Here is a 24,509-nt window from a genome sequence, read left to right as displayed (position 1 = left end):
AAGTAGAACAAGTTACATAATAACATATACTTGCTTGATTGGCCTTCCCACAAACCCATTACTATGGTATCCTCAGTAAGATGCAATACAAAATATACAAGCAAGTTTCCAATCACAATTTATATACACATTCACATATCTATTTTCATATACACTTATGCATCCTACTTGCAACTTAAACTTTAATAGCATGTTGTACATTCATTTCACTACCAAGTGAAGCTACTCTTTCCTCACTTCCTTTCCTAGCCTTCTTGTGCTCTCTTCACCTGTGTACAAAAGTAACAGAGTAAGACATACATCCATCCTAGTAACTCAAATATAACCCCAATTACTGGTTAGTAAGCAAAATTATAAACAAGAGATAAAGTATCATTATTTTAGTAAAAACAGTATAACATACATATACAAGAATTCACTCATATCTATTCATCATGCTCATGTTAATGCATTTCTAGTTCCACCTAGCAAAGTAATCTCTATGCTTAGACCAGGACTTTCACCCTTTCATGAAAAGGGCCCACCATGCCACTGTTCAGACTAGGCATTCTCTTTGCATATGGATGGTCTCTTAGGTCCATCGTGGTAGAGTCAAGCTCTATGCTCAAGTCCTTCAAGACTTCTTAGCCTTACACATAGTAGGACTATGACCCCCTACCCTAGTCTAAGGTATACTCATGGATCATTATTATAGGTCCGTTGTGGTAGAGTTAAGCTCTATACTCGAGACCATCAGGATTTCCTAGGTCATTCCTGGCAAAGTCAAGCTTTATGCTTAAGACCTTTAAGACTTCTTAGACTTACAAAGATAGGACGACAACCCCCTATCCTAGTCTAGAGTACTCTTATGAATGCAATACGCATGTCTATGCATATGTCTTGTCTCACACATCTTAAACATTACTCATATACCTATATACATATATTTTCACAATTCTGCTACTCTATCGGTTCATAAATTACAATGCACAGATATATATATATATATATATGTAAATAATTTCACAAATGAACAAGTAAAAGGGGTTACTCTATTACCTTTTACCCTTACTATTATGGGTTACTAACCACTTTAGATTCCTAGAGGGTGCGATTACTCATGAGCAACGTCTCAAATACATAATCTACATAATGCAACATCCCTCAGTCAATTTCCAACATTTAACATAGGAATTGATTCAGATAAACCAAATCCCTTAACATATAAAATGGTTCATGTACACCTTTCGAATTCATAAGTCCATTATTTATAGTCATTGGCCCTATAGGCTATTTAAATGACCACAACAACCTCCAAGGTTAACCTAACTTTTTAGGCTAATTGAGCTTAAATCCTCAAGGTTCAACATTTAACTCTAGACTAGTCACAAAACCTTAGTTTCATACTCAAAAGCCCTTTTTAAACCTTTCTTTTAGATTCTAAAACCTTAAAACCTCATGATTCGATTTATCAACCTTAAAACCTCATAGTTATATGTTAATTATTCGACAAGTCACTAGCCAAAGCAAACTCTCAATAGCCAGATAATGCTTGCTGGAGCATAGATAAACTCCTCCTCCTCCTCCTCTCAGTTGCATTTTCCACTCTCCTCTCTTCTGATTTCATAAGTTGATCATGTTAGGTTTAAGTGAAATCTATGCAATACACTCAGCGCACGCAGATTCGATTGCAACGCATGGTACAGTTAGGTTAATCTCACTTGCGCTCGTGCATTGTGTCCCAAATTGCTATTCAACCTTTTACTCTTATTAACAAAACAACCAATTAATACAAAATACCAACCCAACATCTAAACCACAATTAATCTACTAATTATTAATTTACCCCTAGTTGGCAACTAGTTTTCTTGGATTGAAATTTAGGATGTCACATCAACCATCTGAGAGGACTAGGACACCAAGGAAATTGAATAAACTTGCTATAACATTCGAGCCTACTTCAATTGATCAATAAGATGAGGCTCTAATCAAACTTGGACAAGAACTATCTCTAGATGGCAATAATATGGCTCCTAATGATATTTTTAAGGCAAGTGTTTGTAAAGGCAAGCTTCTAAGCTCTGAGCACCAGAGGAGGCTTAATCAATTCTTCTCATCAGTAGTAGTACTAATTAGTCACTACACTAAATATGATTCTTTTATTAAAGCTCATAAATTTGATATAGATGAACATTTAAGTGACTATAGAAGCTTATTGGAGCTGAATCTAAGCTACTTAGCAAATGTGTTGAAGCTTTCTATACTAGCTTTGGATGAGATAAGAAAGAGAAAACTTATAAGGAAAACAATAAAGGATGTCCCATGTTTTTCACTGCTAAAAGTTTAGGACACATCCTTGGTCTTAAAGCAAGAGGTTTAGAGCTACATAGAATTTGACCAAGCAAAATAGAGAAACGCTCTTAAACTTCATTCAAATAAAGATAAATACAAAGCTATAATGATGACAGATGAAGTGCTAGATGAGATACTAAAATAAGGATTTATCTTTAGACCAACATCCTTTCTATTCAAGCATAGAATGCTTACTTATGTTATAGCAAGATTCTTTGTCAATAAGAAGATTGCCTTCAACACATGTATTGAATTTGAGATAGAGTTGCTAACCAAGCTAATCAAGAAGTAGAAGATCAATATTCATCACTACACATTGACCAAAATGATGTATGCCTCAAAAGTGGACATTAAGAGGAAGAAGGAATAAAAGAAAGAAAGAAATCTCTACTTCCCTAATGTTATTTCTGCCATACTAAGGAGATTTCAAATCAAACACACTTAAGCAGCAGTACTGGAACCTAAAGAATTCAAAAATACTACTCTTTTCAAGATGAAGTTCAAAATGGAGGGGAACGATTTTGTTCCATGAGAAGAAGATGAAATGGTTAATCCTGCTGTAGCAAGAAAGAAGATAAAATTGAAAAAGAAAGTAACTACTAGAACTTCTAATATAGCTGATGCTTTAACTTCTCAACTATTTCCTTATATGCCCATTCCATCAAGTAATATTTCAAATGCCTTCTTGTGTAAGATTCTCAATGTCATTGAAGGCAAGCTTGAACAAAAAGTGGTACATCTCAAAAATGATATCAAAGGCCTTGGTGACATGATACTATACTTAAATGAACAATTGTATAGAATCATGGATCACCTTAGTATTTCTAAGGCACCAAGAGGAAGTATCAAATAAGAAGATGAGGCTGGTATATCAAGGTTCAGAGAAGGTTCAGTTTATATTGTTAATTCATCCTCAATCTCAAAAACCCATTCTAACCAACCACACTCACCTTTTCATATACCTTCCCCTGTTGACCCTTCTTCTTAAGAGTAAGAAAATCTTATCTCCCAATGAGACTAAGGGTCCTTAATTCACTTTAACTGAAAAACTCAAGCCTTAGGATTCAGCCTAACATACAGATTCTTAAACTAAATCACAAAGCCATTAAGACACTCCAAAGCATATCCATCCCTTTGATGGCATGCCACTCCCTCATATTCCCTCTCTACCAAAATCCTCTAGTACTCCCACTTTTAAAGAATTATATGAGGACATAGATGACATAAATATTTCCAAACTTGTTGGTCAACTTACTCAAAATGTAAGCGAGCCTGCCACACCTTCATCCATACCTATGCCTATAACTTTACCAACTATTTCCTCTACTTAATCTATAATTAAAACCTTTCAGAGGAAGAAATCTATCCCAAGACACAAACAAACTAAACCTTTCCTTTGCCAACTTGTTGAGAAAACAATTATTGAAGAATCTGAGGTCTAAGGACCTGAAGATCAACCTCAACAAAGTAAGTTCCTCTTCTTCCTAAAGGTTAGGTTAAAGACATTAATCCAGAGCTACCTCAAGACTCGCCTTGAGCTCCTGATAGCTCAGTTGCTGCATTGGATCCCTTTTCCACCTATGGATCTAAATGACTCTTTTTCCTGGGCAATAGTTTTATCTACTCTAACTTTTAATCCAGAATCTCTATTTGATAGAGAAATTCTAGAAGCCTATCTCAAATTGTGTTTCCTCCCTCTTGGGAAGGCCTGCATATTTTTAATGATGCCAAAGGGGGAAAAGATATAGTAGAGAGGTAGCTAGACTTAAGGGAGAGTTGTAGAACGCAACCTTAGGAAGAAATATGTTGTATAGGTTTTGTATTTTTCATTAATAAATTGTTATGCTATAACTTATACTATATCTTTTATCAATGAAATATTTCATTTAGGAGTTCAATTTATTGATTACAAGTTTAATAATTCTGCATTCCTAATTTTAATACTCACATATTTGATTAAGGGGGAGCTTTGTATTAAATAGAACTAAGAACATTAATCTTAAGGTTTTGTCACCATCAAAAAGGGAGAGATTGTTAGATCATATATTTTGTTGATTACAAAGCTAAGATAAGAGGTATTTATTATGTGTGTAAATATAAAGAATCATAGATAAAGACAAAACCTCAAGAGCATGAAAAATCAAGAGAAGATAAAGAACTTTAAGATAAGTCATTTAAATTCTCTTAGATTCAATGTAAAAACTTTGAGAGCTTAGTCAATTTTCATAATCACTGTAATGAATGCATCATAAGTCTCATTTATATACATTAGGACTCATATAAGTATAACCAAGCTTGCAAGATATGTCATTCTAGCGTGTTGAGGTTCATAGAAGCTAAATTCTATAAGGGCTATAGATTCACGTATGATTTTGTATTATCACTTATAAGATTTTACATGTTAGGCATACTAACTAATAGTTCATGCAAAAAACAGGAAGTGATTCACATGTGACTTGTATTACGTGATGCCTTCAAATTTGCTTCTGCATGCAAAATCAAGCAAGTTAACCTTCGGTCTTGATGCAAGTTTTAGCAGTTGTTTTTCATCACTATATATCTCAAGCCATTTCACGCATGAGAGATGGTAGCCAGATGTGATTTGTCACTTGTTACTCAAACACATTTTGCTATGTTGAGTCTTAAGTCATCTCAAGCTAAGTTCAAATTTTTCAAATATATGATCTGTGATTCACACATCTAGATTTCTTGATCATGCAAAATCTTGTTTGAGTCTATTGCATTTCCACATGTGATTTATGCCCAGATTAGCTTAAGTCTTAATCCTATAATTTCACGTATGAGTAAAGTTGTGATTAACATATGCATAATTCGTCCCCCTGAAGAGACTAAGTCTGGAGCTAGTAATTTCACACGTGATGGGTTTCTGCTTCTCTATGAGTTTTGTTCACAAGAATTGGCTTTGACATTCTACCAGCCATTTCACACGTGAGAGCATAGTTGTTTCATGCAAGTTTTGTCACACAAACCTGAGCTTAACTTTCTATAAGCATTTTCACACATGATAACAAGTTGTTCGCACGTGAGTTTTGCACACAGAATTGTCTACATATTCGCTTATGCAAAACCACATGTGAGAGATCATAAGGTTCATGCATGATTTATCACATACATATATCTAAAACATGTTATGTGCAATTTCATGAGTGATTCAGCAGGTCACTCGCAAGAAATTGCACCAATAACTAGAAATAATATTCTAATAGTCTAACAACTACTAAAACTATATATGTGATACAATTTAAGTCTGAAAGAGAACTTTTGATTCTTATGCAAATTTATCTCTATCTGAGCATTCAAAAAGCTTTCAAATTGTGCTTAAATATCTTGCATTCATTCATCATTCTTGAAAAGAATTGTGAAAAAGCTCTCACAAGTTTATAAGCTTTCAACTGTAATTTATCCACTATTTAAGAAAGTCTCTTTGTGAAAGTTTATTTCATTCATTTAAAATTTTGAAAAGGTATTTTTCAAGTAGTTGTAACAACTTGCTAGATCGTAGCAAGGTTTGTTAGCTGATTCAAGACAAGTTAAGCCTTGTGAGTTGTATTGTGATAGCAAGCACCCATTGATCTTATGAATTTAGTTGAAAATCTCAAGTATGGTCTTGAGGACTGGACATAGGCCATGTTTAGGGCTGAACCAATATAAATCTTGTGTGTCTCATCTTCTTCCTTCTTTCTAAAGCATTTCACTCTTTTAAGTTTTCAAAAGTTTCTAAGTATTACCTAATTCACCCCCTCTTAGGTGCTAGCCTATCTTACAAAAGCTAAAATTGATTGTCTATCTTATAGATTGTATTCAACATGAACATAAATATAGAATATTTAATAATTGTTTAATTCAATAGCCATGAATTAATGCTAGAAAAAAGTGGCATCAAAATAGTATCATACAAATTTTTGGCTCATAATCTTAAAGATCATCAATACAAAACCTCCATTCAAGACTTTCAAGATCATCAATGTAACATCCTAAATTTTGATTTCTACATTAACACTAATTAGGGATTGAATTATTGAATTAATGTGTGATTAAGATTCTAGATAATGAAGTATTGTATTAATTCATTGGGATGTTATATGAGAAGATAGGAGCAGAGGAATAGCATTATAAAGCAGAGCGTATGAGTATGGTGAGGTTTTCCCTCACTGTGCTACACGCTGTGGTGAAGGATGAATATGTTGTGGTGCATGGTGCATAATTTTGACAAGTGAGTTCATGTACTAGCTCATGAAATAAAAGGAAAATGAGGAAAAGAGGTGTCTAGCATGGAGAAGAGAGGGAGGCTTTGCTAGGGCAAGTGATTTTAGGACAAAGGACAATATTTTTGACCTGTTACTTATCGGGTAAGCTCATACTACCTTAACCTCCGATTCTACCTTGTTTTTCTTAATTTAAACTATTGAAAAATTAAATTCAAAAGTTTTAAGGAGATGATTTCTTACCCTATAGTAATAGAAAGGTCATCTGAGACTAACCTTGTACTTTATGACTAGTTTGAGTCAGAACAATAAAGCTTTGAGGCTATAGGCATAATTTAACCTAAGCTAGAGAGAGAGTAATGGGAAAATTTTGATAATGGGGGTGTTAGCAGCTAAATTGAGTGGTAAATGAGAGTAGAGAGTGGAAATGGGCACGAATAAGAGGAATAGTAGTGATTAGATGCTCAAGTGTGATAATTGATACTTTTTGTCAATGGTAAAATTGGCTTTGGTTACCAATTTTGTGTAGATTCTAGCATGTGACAAGTTAAATAGCTAAATAGGCTCGAATAGGGTTGTGGAACACGAGTAATCCTTTTTATTGAATAAAAAGGTTAAGGTAACCATATAGTTTGTTATGTTTGTTAACTCATATAACTGTGTAAAAGTAAATGTATTATTATCTTGTGAATTTTTTATGTATGAATTTACATTGTGAACTCATATAACCTAAATGTGTGATATGGACGATTTACAGGCCAATTGTGTGTATGTGTGTTATATTGTCTATGTGATTAGTCAATTAGGTGTATATTGTCTATTTAAAAGTGATCAAGGCCCTAAAAGCGATTGATGACATATGTTTTAATTGGTGATGCTCAAGTGACAAATTTTGACATAAAACAATCAAAATACACTTGGGTGTCCAATTTATAAATGAGATATCAAATTGAAACGAAATAGTGTCATTAGTTAGATTATGAAACAAGCTTCATGTGGGCACTTGAACTACCCCATTCGAACATCGGATGTGAAAATGGCGTATTTTTAAAGTTCATATCAGAATCTGAAATTTTACAGCAAATTCTAATATGTGTGCCATGGCGCATGTGATAACAAAGGGCAACATGCCGTGATGCATGGCACAAAGAGTAATGCTAAGTTCTCTATGCCATATATTGCGGCACATATGGCACGAGCCGTGACGCATGGCCTTTATTTTAACTTAATTTGATTAAAATGCACATGTTTTCTTGGTCTTTGATGTACTTTTGCATATTGCTTCCACTATGTAGGGTTTTATAGTTCGAGTAATTTAAGAAATGATTTTGGAAATTTTTTATTTAGGATCCCAAACTTTCTAAATAATTGGTTTTCGTATGAATTAGTAGATTGAGTAAAGGATTGTATGGTAATATCAGTGAAACATTACAATCAACACGAAACTTTTTCTTATTACTATTTTATATAAATATTAATGATATGATTAAAAATTTCCATTAACATTTGGTATAAACATATGCTCAAAAAAAATTCCATTTTTGATTTCTCATTTAGAGCATTTTTAGTTTTCTTTGTTTTTGATATATTCTTCTCATTTTATTATTTTTTTTAAAATTTGGTTTATCATGTTTAAACATGCTTTTTTAAAAAATTTATAAAAAGGAAAAGAATTATCTTCAACATCTAAATTTTTTTTGGTTGTATAAAATAACGAATGCATTTTTTGAAAGAAGTTTTTAATAAATTTTTGTTGTGGAAATGCTTTTCATGGGAAGATGTTTGAGAGATTATGAAAATATTTAATGAATGCTTCAATCATGGTTTGTTTTGGTAGACACTTGTTTCATCAAAAGAAGCTTTCAAAAAAATTTTAATATAAAATACATCGAGATAGTAGTGAAGCAATACTAGAAATTGATTATGAAGATTGAAGTTGATTATCTATCTTACAAATTGTATTCAATGCAAAGAAAAATGTAGAATATTTAATAATTGTTTACTTCAATAACCACGAATCAAAACTGGAAAAAAAAAAGTTGTATCTGAGCAATATCAAAACAACTTTTTGGCTCATAATCTTAAAGATCATTAACACAAAACCCTCATTCAAAATTTTGTAGATCAACACTTTTTTATTGTGGAAATTCTTTTCATGGGAAGATGATTGATAGATTTGAAATTATTTAAGGAATGTTTTGATCTCAATTTATTTTGTAGTCACTTGTTTCATTAAAAAAAAACTTTTAAAATTTTTTTAATATAAAATACATCAAGATAGTAGTGGAATGGTACAAAAAATTGATTATGAAGGTTGAAATTGGTTGTCTATCTTATAAATTGTATTCAACATGAAGAAAAATGTAGAATATTTAATAATTGCCTCATTCAATAATCACGAATCAAAACTAAAAAAAGTGGTATTAGAACAGTATCAGAACTAGTTTTTGGCTCATAATACTAAAAGTATAGTGCATTTTTTTACTATACTTAGGTGCAATTTCTCATATCCTTACTATCAATTTCCAAGTTAACACATGACAAGTCTATAATAGCATGGTTAGGGAATAATTAACAAAATTACTCTTTAATCAAGCAATAATCAACTCACAAATGAAAAAGAGGTATTTAATTCGGCATAAGGGCTAAGAAAAATGGATAAAATTTTTTTTAAGTTGAACAATATCTTACATACATAATGTTGTGTGGAAAATTTTAAATTCTCTATTACTTCAGGCTTTAATCAAAACTAACATGCAAAAACTCTTATGACTCGAGGTTTTCCCACATACTCTAGGAATAAAAGAATTTTATTTCGTCAATGCAAAAAAAAAAAAAGGTTAAAGTGCATTTTTCTTCTTTACTTTCCTTTGAAAAGCACTAGGCACCCTATACCAATAATTTAGGCATTTTTCCCCTAAACCATTTGTTCCTCTGAAAAATTGTTGAAGAGGAAAAAATGCCCTACTTATTGGTATAGAGTACGTAGTGCTCCTCAAAAGAAAGTATATAAGCAAAAATGTACTTTAATGTAAAATTAAATATTAGTGACTTCTTTAATTTAAGCAACAACTACTTTTTTTCTAGCATAGAATAAATAATTACAACTATCCCTCTGCAAATAATTTACGCAAGGGTAGTTGTAATTACTTATTTGTAGAGGAAAAATTGTAATTTCTTATTCTATTATGGTCATTCTTAAAAGAAAAGTAATCATTGCTTAAACTAAAGAAATTGGTAGTTTGATTTTATGATTAAGAAAAAGTTGAATCAAAACCCACAAACAAAAAATATTTAACATTGAAACTTGATTCCACTTGATATTTTTTCAAATCGTAAGAAAAGAAGACCAACAAAATATGAGGATTAAAAATCAATATAAACTTATGAAGAAAAATGCTATAAAAAATGAGGGAAATGCAGGCCAATAAAAGACTCACTAGCAACAAGGATTGGAAGACAAACATGGCAGCGACAAGGATTGGAAGATAAAAACAAGTAGTCATCTGCAATCACCCTAAGAGTAAAAGATAGGGGAACCAAAGCACTAAAGTTCATGTGAGGAAGAAAAGAAGAAAAGTAATGATTGAAATATGGAGAATTGGAGGTAACTAATTCTTAGAGCCTCAGAATTATTTTTAGATGAGCAAGAGTTAGGCTAAAAATTTTATATATTTTCAAGTTAATAAATAAAATTAAGTTAAAAATTCTTTCAAAGCATATGCCATGAGACTGAATTAATGAGAAATTGCTTACCATGATTGCTTTTCCATTATACTTGTTATATATTCCATTATTGTCCGCATAGTCAATGTCTTTTGATTTCTTTTTCATTATCACTGGCTAATTTATTTAAAAACAAACCTATTTTCATATAAAAAGTAGAGTCCTTAAGATGCCATAAAGAAAGAGAGAGTGAGAGGATGGTCTAGAAAACATAACAAACCATAGAAAGGGAGAAAGATGTGATGAAATTATGTGAACAAATACCTGAAGAGGGGTAATTGCAACATGATTGAGACGATCATTGAAGAGTCTAGCTTCATCAAGAAGAGAGTGAGCAATATTATAGACCCTTTCAAGCTCAAGCTCTATATTAAGAATGGATTGTTGATGGAGGGAGGGGAGAGGGTAAGAAATGGGAATAGACATTGAGAAATGAAATGGAGGTTAAAATGTTGATGAGAATTAAAGTTAGGAATAAGGTTTAGGCCTAGTGGGTTGCCTATTTAAGCCTATTTTAATAAGGGTTCGGGTTTGAAAAATTGGTGTTGTATTTTTTAGGGTAACCAAGCTTTAGAGCCCAGCCCTTTATAAGCCCTAAAAAAAGGGCTCAAACCTAAGTTGCCTATGAAGCTTGTTTTACTTTTTTTTTCAAGTAATCCCTCAAGCACACCATTTGATTTTAACTCTAAAAACCCTAAGACATTCTTTTAATGTCTCAGATCTTTCTCTCACTCTTTGTCTCTCCTCGTCCTTATCTCCTTGACGCCTGAGTCCCTTCCCTTCTATCTTAATCTCAATCATTTGGCTCTCCTTTTCTTGACTTGTCAATGCCATGGTCTCCCCCCTTCTATTGACTTCTCAACATATTGGTCTCCTCCATCATCTCAAATTAGAGTCTCGAGTTCCTCATTTATGTTATAACATCCCAAATTTCTAATCTTGTGTTAATGACTGATTATGGAATGAATTAATAATTTAACATGAGATTAGTATTTCAGATAGTGAAGTTTTATATTGACTCTTTAGGATATTATATGAATAGATACGAGCAAAAGAGTGGAATCCTGAAGCAGAGTGTGTGAGCATAGTGAGGATTACCATCATTATGCCATGTGCTGCAGCAGGTAATAGATGTGCCATAGTGTATGGTATAAAAACTTGTTTAAGTAAGATGTGTCCTGTGATAGGAAATTAGTCGCTTATCCTCAAAATTACACTAAAGCTAACCCTAATGCAATATAGGGCCAACCCTAGGTCATCTCCCAAGGAATGGTTTTAAGTCTAATTGAAAGTTATCTAGTGAAATAAATCAACCAAAGTTTGTAGGAATTTAGTTACCTAGCTAATTACCTAATATGCAAGTAATTAAAATGCTAGTGAAAGTGAGTGAAATGAACTTCCCTTTTCACAATAATGGAACCCTAGAGATTAGTTGATTTTGGACTCATTATCTTCTCATGATTAGGCTAAGTTTAGCTTCCCTTTCCTCTTGACTAAAGCTGTCATGACTTAAGAAAATTATCCTAAGCCAATTAACCTAATTAGCTAACCTCCCTAGGTCTTAGATTAAAGTCCCTAGTTCAATTAACCAATTGGTGAAGACATTAGCCAAGTGATTCACTCAAAATCCTCTCTCAACAGCCATGGTCAAACACATAAATTGAGCAACCACAAGATTATGTCAAGCTACTCAACAACACAAGCATTAACACCACAAGATTATGCAATATTAACACAAGAAATTCACTAATTGAAAAACACAAGATTATGTGCCAAACAAAGAGTGGCAAAATTCAGTCATGGCTGTCCAAGGGAGAAATAAAATGAAACAATCCTTCTCTTTACATCAACATCAAATTCAAATTAGAATTTATAAGCTAAATGATTAAACCCTATATTAAGAAATCTAACCATCTAGTAAAAAGAGAAGAGGATAGGAAACAAAAGAACTTAGCCAATTTGAAGCTCAAGACTCATCCTCCATCTTCATCTCTCTAGGATTCCACAAAGAAACTTAGCCAATCTTCATCTTCAAGAACCCTAGTGATTGCTTGTGAAGGCCAAACTCCATAGCTCTTGAATGATGGAAATGAGCTTCAATCCTTGTAAAAATGGAAGGGATGGAACGAAAATGAAGAGAGGAGAAGAATGGTATGAGTTTTGTGGAGGTTTGGTGGCTGAAAATGGAGGTTAGGGTGCTGGAAAATGAAGAACAAAAGAGAGAAAATGAAGAACACTATGAACAAGAGAGAGAGAATGTGGAAGATGAATGAGATATGTGTTGGATCCCATTTGGGACTTAAAATGGCGTGCTCCTTGGTGTCTCCCATCAGCTGAAGCTTAATTAAAATAAGGAAAAAGAAATTAAAATGTAAATGGGAGCCTTGTCACACTTGCAAGGTGGCAACTTCCTATTGGTTTGTAGATGATTCCAATGTGTGCCTAATTTCCCATGTGTCATCCACATCATTTTAGCTGATCTAATCCCTCAAAATAATCATAATTCACGTGCAAACCATCAGCCATTGACCTCAAGGAGTGTTGACCTCAATTGCCCAATTGATGCACAAGTCACATGCCACCTATGTCACATAAATCACATAATTCAATTAAATAGCATATGATATAATAAAATCTAATTCATGTCCAGAATTAAATTCATAATTAGAAGGGAGAATTTATTAAATTAACCAAGTTTCAGCTGCACAAAATTATATAAAAATTTCCACACAAAGGCAAACCAAAAACTAGGACAAACTAAGACACTTAAGAAAGTGTTGACTTTTTTATTTAATTACTCCCAAACTAAAATGAATTTTAAAAATATAATTTCACCATTCATCAACTGGACATAAAATGCACTTTGTCAATTTTTCTTGTACATTTTCTCAAAAGTTCATTTTTTGGACCAAAATGCCCCTAGTGCACTGAACCTAGAAACTTAGGCAAAGTTCCAAATCTAATGCAATGTGTGCACTTGAAGGTGATAAATCATTAATAAAATGGTCCTAATTGACAAATAAAAGTGGGTAACAAATGTGTTCTATCAATTCCCCCACACTTAGCTTTTGCACTCCGGGCAAAATCAAGTGAAAAAGGTCCTAAAAGAAACTATAAGACAAAGAAATAAGAGAAAAACATTGTTTCAAGTCACTAAAATACTAGCTCATGAACTTCTACAAATTATCAATCAATGTGGCAATAATTAGGAAAGAATTATGCACATCACAAACAAACCCTTACCAAGAATCAATGTCAAAGAGTAAGCCTCTCTAGGTTAAGTGTTTGCTCTCATCACTCAAAGTGTATAAGGTATTAAATTTCACTCAAAATTTCTTAGGATAAACCCTACTATAAATTTGTAACCCTTCTACATCTCCATCACTAAATAGCACTTGCAATCAAGAATCAAGTGGACTTTATTAGGTTGTGATATAGGTAATGAAAGGATGTCTAAGAAATGCATGTATATAAAAAATAGGGTTAGCATCAAAATAATGCTAAATCAAGATATATCTCCTTAATATGCAAAGCATAACCTAACTCAATTGAGTGAACACCTTAACACAATGAGGATGGAAAGAAATGATAAGAAATAATAAAACAAATGGAATGGATGAGCTAGGCAACTTTTTTTTTTTTTTCTTTCTTTTTTTTATTTCTTCTTCTTTTTGTTTTTTTTCTAGCAACTTTATTTCTTTTCTTTTTTATATTTTTTTTTAAATCTATCTTTGTTTTTTTTTTGGTTGCCCCTAACTCTTTGAAAACAATGGAAGTAATGGATGTAATGGTGTAGCAATAAAGGATAAAGAGTAATGGATAGAAAAATAATAATAGGCATCCACTCATTTGATCTAGGACATGCAATGAATATTAAAAAGACATATAAAAGTGTAACATGCATTCCTTGGGGAAAAATAGGGTGAATATATATATATATATATATTTTTAAGAATCAAACCAAAGGCTCAAAGTGGCTAACAAAGGATAATAAATGATAATAGGTTGGCTATTTGGCTTTTGGCTATTTTTTATGAATGCCATCTCTCATCTCCTATCAAACAAGTGCGAGATATATGGTCTTAATTAAGAAGTGAAACAAATTCTAGAGGGTAACATCACTAAGGAATTAATCACACATGAGTGTTTAGCCTCTTCCATGAAAGGGTAATATGCCACTCTAATCCATTAATTCAAGGTAAAAGAATATTCACTTCACACCTATTCAATCCTAAAAATTACCACATCTCAAGAATCAAAATATCCATTCAAGAGCTAGATAATTAAGTAACCTCAAACAAAACAAAACAAAGAAATTTTTTTTTGATTTTTTTTTTGCAAAACCAAACAAAACCAAACAAACAAAACAAAATGTTTATTTCTCTCCCCCACACTTAAATCATGCATTGTCCTCAATGTATGTATAGACTAGTGATAAAATAAGGTGAGATCAATAATGAATGCATAACAAAAGTGTGGTGCAGACATTTTTTTTTCAAACTAAAACACAAAACAAAGAAGTCAAATAAAGAAAATAGACTCTAATTTTCCTACTAGGTTCATCTCCCCCACACTTGAACTATACCTATCATTAAATATATCAATTAAAGGAAGGTAAAAGCTCAAGGTTAGAGAGATACAACCTTATCATGGTGGTTCAAAAACATGTTAAGAGAAGTCCTCCTCCTTTTGAAGTGATTTGGCATCTTTGTAGAGCTTGCATAGGTGACCATTGATTTGCATAGTGGAACTCGTGGCTTTATTCAAGAGTTGCAAAACCCCATAAGGAAACACCTTGGTCACTAGATATGGTCCCTCCCACTTAGACTTCAACTTGGCATGCTTATGAATAAACCTTGTTTGGAACAAGAGGACTTGATCTCCTTCTTGGAACTTTTTCCTCAAGATTAGCTTGTCATGAAGGATCCTTGTTTTCTCCTTATAGATTCTAAAAGACTCATAGGCATCCAACCTAAGCTCCTCAAGTTCTTGCATTTGAAGAAATCTCTCCTTAGCCGAAAGATGGAAATCCAAGTTTAGTTTCTTGATGGCCCAATAGGCCCTATGCTCTATCTCCACAGGGAGGTGGCAAGCCTTTCCATACACCAATCGAAAAGGAGACATGCCAATGGGAGTCTTATAAGCGGTCCGATAAGCCCACAAAGCATCCTCCAAGTGTAAAGACCAATCCTTCCTATTTGTGTTCACCACCTTGGTTAGGATTTTCTTGACTTCTCTATTTGATACTTCGGTTTGGCCATTAGTTTGGGGATGATATGGTGTAGAGATTTTGTGATGCACCCCATATTTAGCCAAGAGAGCCTTCATCATCTTATTGCAAAAGTGGGATCCTTGGTCACTTACCAAGGCCTTAGGAACTCCATACCTACAAAAAATATTAGATTTGAGAAACTTCAAAACAATCTTAACATCACAAGTTCTAGTAGGAATGGCTTCAATCCAATTTGAAACATAATCAACACCAAGTAATATGTACTCAAAACTAAAGGATGGTGGAAAGGGACCCATGAAGTCAATGCCCCAAACATCAAAAATCTCATAAAATAAAATGGGTTGTTGAGGCATTTCATGTCTCTTACCCCAACTACTAACCTTTTGACATTTCAAGCATGCTTTACAAAATTTATAAGAGTCTTTAAACAAGCTAGGCCAATACAATCCACAATCTAAAACCTTCCTAGCTGTCTTATTTGAGCTAAAATGACCACCACATGCATGAGAGTGACAAAATTCAAGAATAGAAGGCACATCAACATCATCAACACACCTCCTAATCACTTTATCACTACAAATCTTCCACATCAAAGGTGGTTCCCAAATGTAAAATCTAGACTCTCTTTTCAATTTTTCAATGGCAAAACGTGAAGCACAAGGAGGCAAGACTCCACACTCAATATAGTTAGCAAAAGAGGCATACCATGGAGGCTTAGATGAAATGGCACACAATGCCTCATCAGGAAATGAATCACAAGGAATAGTAGGGTTAGAGTTTACCATAGTAGCTTTTAAATGAGGTAGTCTAGACAAATGATCTGCTACTTGATTGGTAGAACCACTCCTATCCCTTATCTCCACATCAAATTCTTGCATCAAGATCACCCATCGAATCAAGCGAGGCTTAGAATCTGTCTTCTTAAACAAGTACCTCACAGCAGCATGGTCAGTGTACACAACAACTTTAGAGTTAAGAAGATATGATCTAAATTTATCAGTGCAAAAACAATAGCAAACAACTCTTTCTCAGTTGTGGTGTAATTAACCTGAGCTGAATCTAGGGTCCTAGATGCATAAGCAATCACATATGATAACTGCCCTCTCTTTGACCAAGCATAGCTCCCACAGCAAAATTAGAAGCATCACATGACAACTCAAAAGGCAAAGACCAATTTGGGGCTTTAAGAATGGGAGGGGAAATGAGCATGCTTTTCAAAGTGTCAAAACTCCTTTTGCAAGCATCATCAAAAACAAAATCAACATCTTTTTGTAAGAGTTTAGACATAGGCAAAGCAATTTCACTAAACCCCTTTATAAATCTCCTATAAAAGCCTGCATGTCCCAAAAATGATCTCAAATCTTTCAAACAAACAGGATATGGCAAAGAAGCAATCACATCTACTTTGGCCTTATCCACCTCTATGCCATTGGAAGAAATCAAATGGCCTAAAACAATTCCTTTATCTACCATGAAATGGCATTTTTCAAAGTTAAGCACAAGCTTCTTTTCAATGCACCTACCAAGCACTTTATCTAAAGAATGCAAGCATGAATCAAAGGACTCACCATACACAGTAAAATCATCCATAAAGACTTCCATGCAATGTTCAATAAAATCACAAAATATGGACATCATGTATCTTTGAAAAGTACCAGGTGCATTGCAAAGACCAAAAGGCATCCTCCTATAGGCAAATGTACCAAAGGGGCATGTAAAGGTAGTCTTATCTTGGTCACTAGGAGCTATAGGAATCTGAAAATACCCACTAAACCCATCTAGGAAGCAATAATGGGACTTGGAAGCCAATCTCTCAAGCATTTGATCAATAAAAGGCAAAGGAAAATGGTCCTTCCTAGTCACATTATTGAGCTTCCTATAGTCTATGCACACTCTCCAAGCATTTTGAACTCTAGTTGGAACAAGCTCTCCTTTCTCATTTTTTACCACAGTAATCCCCCCTTTCTTAGGTACAACTAAGGTTGGAGACACCCACTCACTGTCAGCTATAGGATAGATGATCCCAGCACTAAGTAGCTTGACAACCTCTTTCTTTACCACATCTAAGATCAATGGGTTAAGTCTCCTTTGTGGTTGCCTAATGGGCTTAGCATTGTCCTCAAGAAAAATTTTATGTGTGCACACAATAGGGTCAATACCAGGAATGTCAGCCAAAGTCCAACCAATAGCATGTATGTTCTTTGTCAACATATCAAGCAATGCATTTTCTTCCTCAAGAGATAAAGAGTTAGAAATTATTACTGGAAGCTTCTCATTCTCAATGAGATATGCATACTTGAGATTGGATGGTAAAGGCTTCAACTCCAAGGTAGGTGGCTCTACACAAGAGGGAATGAGCTTCTTCAAGTCTAATTTGGTGGAATATTCCATGGTACTATCTTGTTTTTTAGGCTTCTCACTTGTTTTTGATTTCTCCTCTTCTTTCTTTACAGCCTCCCCCTTTTCTTGCAACTTGTCCTCAAGTGCTTGGACTTGAGCCACGGCCTCGACATGGGAAAGTGTAGAATTTTCCTTCAATAGCTTGGGAATCCTAAGAACATCAAGCTCGAGTGGAGAAAAACTCATAGATTCGGCCTTAATGGCTTTAGTACCTACAACACAAGAAGATATACCCTTCTCAAGCATTTCAAGATCAAGCATAGGAGATATTTTAAACAAATCATGAGAAGAAGTAGTTGCATCATTCAAGCATGCATCAATCTCTAAACAAATAGGACAACTACATCCATCAATGCATGTAGTAGTAACAAGAGACAAATCATCATCAACATGTGAGAAAGAATCAAGCATGTGAGACTCACAAGCATCATGAAGCAATAACTCAATGGAACTTACACCTAACAAAGAATAATCCTCAAAAGGATGTTTCATTGCTTCATATATATTAAAAATAACATGATCCTCTCCACATTTCAAAATCAAACTACCTTTTTCCATGTCAATCAATGTACGGGCAGTCCTCATAAATGGCCTTCCTAAAATCAAAATATCATCCCCACTCCCTTCTTTTGACATATCAAGCACATAGAAATCCACAGGAAATAATAGACCTTTAACACAAACCAACAAGTCTTCTACTACTCCATGTGGTCTTCTAACACTTCTATCCGCTAATTGGCATATCATAGGTGTCTTATGCATGCAATCAAGACTCAAGGCATGATAAATTGAAAGAGGCATAACATTAATAGCTGCACCTAAGTCTATTAATGCATGAGAAAAATGTGTGTTGCCAATCTTGCATGGAATTGTGAAGGAACCGGGGTCCTCACATTTTATAGGGAGTTGAGGCTTCATGATAGCACTCACAGATGAGGGTAATTGTACCCTTGCATTAGGCCTAAATTTTCTTTTATTTGTACAACAATCTTTCAAAAATTTGGCATACTTAGGAAAGTTCTTAACTACATCCATCAAGGGTACATTAACATGAATCTTATGGAAGAAATCATATACCTCTTGATCAAATTGTCCCTTCACTTGCTTAGGGACCACTTGTGCTTGTGGAAAAGGAAGCTTCTTCATAATCTCTTGACTTTGCTTTCCTTCTTCCTTCCTTGAACTCTCCTTTCTTGTTTCACTTTGCTTGGCCTCTCCCTCTTTTTCCTTGCTAAACAACTCGGCCATAGTCCCCTTTTCCACCTTAGATGGTGGTTGCTCACATATGATCTCCTCAATGTTTTCATCCTCATCATCTCTACAAAAAGATGCATCATTAGGAGCAAAAGAAGAACTAGAAACATTAACATCAATTGAAGAATTTAAAGAGGGCTTCTCGGCCTTCCCTTGTCTTTTGTCTTCTTGTACTCTTTCTCCCAACTCCTTGCCACTCCTCAATGTGATAGCATTAAGATTAGCTTTAGGATTAGCAACGGTGTTGGATGGTAATGTAGAGGCTTGGGCATTTGCTGCACTTAATTGGTTAGCAAGCATATTCATTTGAGAAGTAAGGGTATCAATTTTAGAGTTCATGTTCTCACACTTGTTACCCATACTCTCTACCTTGTTCCCTAAGCCATCATACATGTTTTTATACAAGGAGTTCATTTCAATCAACTGCTTACGTAACACATTCACATCATTAGAAGAGTTTGAATTAGAAGAACTCTCAATTGGAAACAAGCCTCCTATCACTATAAGAATTAGAAGAAGGTGCAAGAGAATTACCACTTGGATTGTAGCTTTGAGAAGAGCTACCTTGAGACAAATGAGGTGGAGGGTCACGGCCAAAGTGATAGAACACATTTGTTACCACTTTTATTTGTCAATTAGGACACTTTTATTAATGATTTATCACCTTCAAGTGCACACATTGCATTAGATTTGTAATTTTGCCTAAGTTTCTAGGTTCAGTGCACTAGGGGCATTTTGGTCCAAAAAAAAGAACTTTTGAGAAAATGTACAAGAAAAATTGAAAAAGTTCATTTTATGTCCAGTTGATGAATGGTGAAATTATATTTTTAAAATTCATTTTAGTTTGGGAGTAATTAAATAAAAAAGTCAACACTTTCTTAAGTGTCTTAGTTTGTCCTAGTTTTTGGTTTGCCTTTGTGTGAAAATTTTTATATAATTTTGTGCAGCCTGAAACTTGGTTAATTTAATAAATTCTCCCTTCTAATTATGAATTTAATTCTGGACATGAATTAGATTTTATTATATCATATGCTATTTAATTGAATTATGTGATTTATGTGACATAGGTGGCATGTGACTTGTGCATCAATTGGGCAATTGAGGTCAACACTCCTTGAGGTCAATGGCTGATGGTTTGCACGTGAATTATGATTATTTTGAGGGATTAAATCAGCTAAAATGATGTGGATGACACATGGGAAATTAGGCACACATTGGAATCATCTACAAACCAATAGGAAGTTGCCACCTTGCAAGTGTGACAAGGCTCCCATTTACATTTTAATTTCTTTTTCCTTATTTTAATTAAGCTTCAGCTGATGGGAGACACCAAGGAGCAAGCCATTTTAAGCCCCAAATGGGATCCAACACACATCTCATTCATCTTCCACATTCTCTCTCTCTTGTTCATAGTGTTCTTCATTTTCTCTCTTTTGTTCTTCATTTTCCAGCACCCTAACCTCCATTTTCAGCCACCAAACCTCCACAAAACTCATACCATTCTTCTCCTCTCTTCATTTTCGTTCCATCCCTTCCATTTTCACAAGGATTGAAGCTCATTTCCATCATTCAAGAGCTATGGAGTTTGGCCTTCACAAGCAATCACTAGGGTTCTTGAAGATGAAGATTGGCTAAGTTTCTTTGTGGAATCCTAGAGAGATGAAGATGGAGGATGAGTCTTGAGCTTCAAATTAGCTAAGTTCTTTTGTTTCCTATCCTCTTCTCTTTTTACTAGATGGTTAGATTCCTTAATCTAGGGTTTAATCATCTTAGCTTATAAATTCTAATTTGAATTTGATGTTGATGTAAAGAGAGAGGATTGTTTCATTTAATTTCTTCCTTGGACAGCCATGACTGAATTTTTCCACTCTTTGTTTGGCACATAATCTTGTGTTTTTCAATTAGTGAATATCTTGTGTTAATATTGCATAATCTTGTGGTGTTAATGCTTGTGTTGTTGAGTAGCTTGACATAATCTTGTGGTTGCTCAATTTATGTGTTTGACCATGGCTGTTGAGAGAGGATTTTGAGTGAATCACTTGGCTAATATCTTCACCAATTGGTTAATTGAACTAGGGACTTTAATCTAAGACCTAGGGAGGTTAGCTAATTAGGTTAATTGGCTTAGGATAATTTTCTTAAGTCATGACAGCTTTAGTCAAGAGGAAAGGGAAGCTAAACTTAGCCTAATCATGAGAAGATAATGAATCCAAAATCAACTAATCTCTAGGGTTCCATTATTGTGAAAAGGGAAGTTTATTTCACTCACTTTCACTAGCATTTTAATTACTTGCACATTAGGTAATTAGTTTAGTTAATTAGCTAGGTAACTAAATTCCTACAAACTTTGGTTGATTTATTTTACTAGATAACTTTCAATTAGACTTAAAACCATTCCTTGGGAGATGACCTAGGGTTGGCCCTATATTGCATTAGGGTTAGCTTTAGTGTAATTTTGAGGATAAGCGACTAATTTCCTATCAAAATTTTGGCGCCGTTGCCGGGGAATGGTTTAAGTTTAATTCTAAAGTTGTTTAGTACTTAATTTACATTTTTAGTGTTTCTGGAAAATTTTTTGAAAAATTATAAAAATTTTTGTTTTGTGTTTTGTTTAGTGTTTTTTGTGTGTTTTGAGTGTTTTTATTCTGTTTTGAAAAAAAAAATTTAGTGCAATTTTCGTTGGTTTGGTGTAGAGCTGAAAATACTCTGTTTCTAGTGTCTCTGTCTGAAATTGAAAAATTAACTGGGAATGAGTCTGAGGGAATTTGAACTTGAAATTTATTTTTTGAAAGCTCTATATCTTAGCTTCACTTTAAAATTGGTTTGGTCAATTTTGGACGTGGGAAGTGTCCTGTGGAAATTTTACAATCTAACAAGGTCCAAGGAGCTATTACAGAGGATTCCCAAAACCCTGTTTCAACTTTGAGTTAGCATATCTTCCTCTTTGTGCGTTCAAATTGATTGATTCCAGTTTCATTTTTCTTATCATTGTCTTATCTTTGTTTCTTGTGTTTATGATTTTCTTCAATTTTTTCATTTTCCTATTGGAAAGTTTGTTAGAAGCTCTGAAGGTCTTCTGGACGAAATCCTGTTTCTCCAGACCTGAGGACCAACTTGTGAAAAATTTTGGGAACGATTGGGAAGGATTTTTAATCTGAAAGTTTTATATAATTTTCCTGTATATCTCTTGTGTTTCTCATAAAAGTTTCAGGGGAATGTATCATGTGGATTTGCTGATTGAAAATTCACAAGTTCACTGTCTCCAGAGAGCCTACTGTGCGAATTCCAGAATTGCCAAAGCTTCTTGATTGAGCATTTCTAACTCTCTTTCTACTTGTTTGGTGTTATTTTCTTTTTCATTTTGTTGCTATTGAGTATATTAAAAAAAAAAAAAAAAATTATTTCTCTTGCTTTTGTGTGTTTTGAATTGTTTCGTGTTGATTTGCATTTTAGTTTAGCTTGTTCTTTGTTCTTAATTTTCTTGAGCTTGATTAGTGCATGACCCAAAGAAAACATACCTCTTTTGTTGAATTAGATCCAGAAATTGAAAGGACTATTTCTAGATTGAGAAGATCACAACCTATTCTTGATTCTCATTTGGTTTGCAATTCAACAATGGAAGGTATCTTAGGACATGAGCATGTGCATAATGAGGGCCATGGGAATGGGAATGAGAATTTGCATGATGATGGCCATGTTAATAATGAATTTGAAGGCTTGCATAACCCTAGAGAGGAGAGGAGCATTAGGCAATTAACTCAACCTAATTGGCATGATAATCCTTATGGCTTATATGTTCCTCCTACTAATGTTCAATTTGAAATTAAATCCTCTTTGATTAATGCATTGCCTAAATTTCATGGGTTACCGGGAGAGGATTGCCATAGGTTTTTGCATACTCTCCTATTGGTTTGTGATACTATGAAGCCTATGCATGTAAATGTTGATGATGTTCAAGCTAAGGCTTTTGTATTTTCTCTTGAAGGTTTAGCAAAGGAGTGGTATTTCAACTACCCTTCTTATGTGAAAGTGAGCACATGGGCCGAGCTAAGAAGACTCTTCTTAGATAAATTCTTTCCAAATTCCAAGGTCACCAATTTGAGAAAGCAAATCTATGGGGTCCAACAAGGAGAGGATGAGAGTCTCTATGAGTATTGGACTAGATTCCAAGGCCTTTTGGCTAAATGCCCACACCATCAAATTTCTAGTGAGAATTTAGTCCAATATTTCTATGAGGGCTTGATTCCAAGAGACAAAGTTAACATTGATGCCGCTAGTGGTGGATGCTTGATTGACCTCACTTCCTTAAAGGCTTGGGAACTAATTGACAAGATGGCTTCAAGTGGTGCTCAATACTCTACAAGGGAAAAGAGAAATGTGAATATGGTAGGTTCCTCAGTTCTTAATGATTCATATGTGGACTTGCTAGCTGCCAAGATTGGGAGAATGTTGGCTCTACAAATATCACAAGTGAGCAATGTAAGTACTTCTCAATCACTTATCCCTTATTCTTGTACTTTTTGTGACTCACCTATGCACGTAGAAAGCAATTGTCCTATTAAGTTTGAACAAGTAAATGCTATCTACAATGGAAAACAATCCTATAGTGGGAGGCAAGGGCAAGGAGCTTATTCTAATACTTACAACCCTTCATGGAGAGACCATCCTAATTTCTCCTATTCAAATCCAAATGTGGCTTTACAAGACAATCAACAAAGAGGATCCTATCAAAACACCTTTGGCTGTGACCCTCCACCTCATTTGTCTCAAGGTAGCTCTTCTCAAAGCTACAATCCAAGTGGTAATTCTCTTGCACCTTCATCTAATTCTTATAGTGATAGGAGGCTTGTTCCAAGTGAGAGTTCTTCTAATTCAAACTCTTCTAATGATGTGAATGTGTTACATAAGCAATTGATTGAAATGAATTCCTTGTATAAAAACATGTATGATGGCTTAGGGAACAAGGTAGAGAGTATGGGTAATAAGTGTGAGAACATGAACTCTAAAATTGATGCCCTTACTTCTCAAATGAATATGCTTGCTAACCAATTAAGTACAGCCAATGCTCAAGCCTCTACATTACCATCCAACACTGTTGCTAATCCTAAAGCTAATCTTAATGCTATCACATTGAGGAGTGGCAAGAAGTTGGGAGAAAGAGTGCAAGAAGACAAAAGATAAGGGAAGGCCGAGAAGCCCTCTTTAAATTCTTCAATTGATGTTAATGTTTCTAGTTCTTCTTTTGCTCCTAATGATGCATCTTTTTGTAGAGATGATGAGGATGAAAACATTGAGGAGATCATATGTGAGCAACCACCATCTAAGTGGAAAAGGGGACT

At 34.2% G+C, this 24,509-nt stretch overlaps 1 non-coding gene across 1 annotated transcript; it reads right to left on the bottom strand.

The window, feature by feature from the left end:
- Positions 1-23,265: 23,265 nt before the first annotated feature.
- LOC129314734 (small nucleolar RNA R71) lies at positions 23,266-23,372 on the bottom strand. The gene has a single exon (XR_008594243.1). It is a non-coding gene; the product is annotated as a small nucleolar RNA R71 (small nucleolar RNA).
- Positions 23,373-24,509: the final 1,137 nt, after the last annotated feature.

The sequence above is a fragment of the Prosopis cineraria genome, unplaced genomic scaffold, assembly GCF_029017545.1.
Source record: "Prosopis cineraria cultivar Desert tree isolate PC_DT_omini unplaced genomic scaffold, ASM2901754v1 PC6, whole genome shotgun sequence".
In the NCBI taxonomy this organism is placed as follows: domain Eukaryota; kingdom Viridiplantae; phylum Streptophyta; class Magnoliopsida; order Fabales; family Fabaceae; genus Prosopis; species Prosopis cineraria.
This window is presented reverse-complemented; position numbering and strand designations above follow the sequence as displayed.